Here is a 2,230-nt window from a genome sequence, read left to right on the forward strand (position 1 = left end):
CCTTCCGCCCGCGCAAGCGCGAGCCCGGGTCACGTGGCCCGTCCCCTTGGTAACGGGGCGGCTGGGGGGTCGGGGCGGGTGAGAGCTCGGTGCGGGCTGCACTGCTGTCCGGGGGGTTGGGGAATGCGGGGCCTCCCCGCTGCCACCGGTTAAGCTCATCCCAGTCTCCACCTGATCACCTTATGGTTTGTGCTCAGGGCCAGGTGCCATTGGTTCGCTGCGGGCTCAGCTCAGGGTCACCTGGATTCCATCACATCCAACGCAGAGTCCTGAGAACCTATTTTTTGGCGATTTTCTCTGCCAGCTTTGGATTTCCACCATTGGGCTCAAATACATTCCTCCCACTAACTTCTCAACTCCTGCCCTCTTTGCACTATAACTTTTTTTCTTTTGGTTTTTAATCACTCATTGTCCACCCGTGGCTGTTTGGGCAGTAGTCCTTAAAAGTAATAACTGTGTCCTTATGCAAAAACAAAAAACAAAACAAAGCAAAACAAAACAAAACAAAAAAAAACGATTTCTTGAGAGCTATGTTCCAGGCACTGTTCTAAGACCTTGATTTATATAGTCTAACTTGGTCCTTCACATCAATTTAAATGACAGAGATACATCCGTAGTAGCATACACAGTTTGCCTAAGTTTCTTAGTGTTAGGGAAAGCCCCAAAAGTCTACATTCAGGACTGACTCCAAAGAACTGACAGGTAGCTTTATTAAAATTCTTAAGAGCTTTAATACATGGGTAAAGCAGCTGCCTGCCCCGTGGTGGCCGGTGAATTGGTAGATGTAAGGAAGTAAGCAGAGATTGAGATGGTGTAGCCATGAGCCAAAGGAAGCTGGCAGACTCTAGAACAGGGCTGGCAGGGTTGGGGAACCTTTTTTCTGTCAAGGGCCATTTGGATATTTGTAACATCATTCAATTGACATAACTCACTTAATATAAATTTATGTTGCTATGAAAAAGCTCCTGGATTTATTGAATTTCCAGTCCCACCTGCAGTTGCCATGGCAGGGCCAGACCAAATGATTTCTCAGGCCTTCTATGTCAGGAGGGCCAGATGTTCCAAGCCCTGCTCTAGAACTTGGAAAAGATAAGAAACATTCTTTTCTGGAAATTCCAAAAGGAACAAGTCCTGTCAAGATCTTGATCTGCAGAACCACCTTGATGTGTGCCTCACCTATGCCTGCAGAAAACCGTAGACTAACCCCCTAGCGAGGGGACTATGAGTGTAAATCTATTCACAGATTATCCCTTTCTTCTCTCTGTTCATTGGCTTAAAGGTGCAGTCATCCCTTGCACCTGCACAGGCAGCTGAATTTCCTCTCTAGGAAATTCAAGTGAAAAAAACCTGAGGATTCTGACAGTTGACCTAATCACTTTATAATGAAGTCCTCCAGTTAACATGCCATCTTTGTTTTTAGTCCCAGCTTAAAAATGAGCAGATACTGAAGATTCCTAACAATTCGAAGAAGTTTCTAATATGAAGAAACAGAAAAAAAAGGAAATAGGAGGAAACAGTGACAAGAATATTTTAAAATCCAGTATAACCTTTTTTAGAGAGATGAACAGGTATTGCATTCATAAGAGGGCCAGGGTGATAGTTTTAAGCAATATTCAAAAAATTATATTGTAAAAATGAGATCTTTGATACTTAAAAGTATTATGACAAAGACGTAAATAATTTCTAGGTTTAGAAGATAAACTCAATGATATCTTCCAGAAAGCAGAACTGAAATTACAAAACGAGAGTAAATAAATAAAAAATTTTTTAAAAATGCTTGAGCCCTAACCGGTTTTGCTCAGTGGATAGAGCGTCAGCCTGAGGACTGAAGGGTCCCGGGTTCAATTCCAGTCAAGGGCATGTACCTTGGTTGTGGGCACATCCCCAGTAGGGGGTGTGCAAGAGGCAGCTGATCGATGTTTCTCTCTCATTGATGTTTCCAATTCTCTATCCCTCTCTCTTCCTCTCTGTAAAAAATCAATAAAATCTATTTTTAAAAAATGCTTGAAGCTGCAGGACAATGGAGCAGTGCCTTCAAAATTATAAGGGAAATTTTTTTTCTAACCTAGAAGTCTATACTGAGCCAAATAACATTCAATTGTGATAGAATGAAGATTTTTTAATATATACAAGGAATCAAATCATTTATCTTCCATGCTCCCTTTATCAGGAAGTAAATGGCCAGTAAATGTGTACTTTCATCACAAAAATAAAAATACAGGCAGCTCTC

This window comes from Pipistrellus hanaki, assembly GCF_964339955.1.
Source record: "Pipistrellus hanaki genome assembly, chromosome: 17".
NCBI lineage: Eukaryota > Metazoa > Chordata > Mammalia > Chiroptera > Vespertilionidae > Pipistrellus > Pipistrellus hanaki.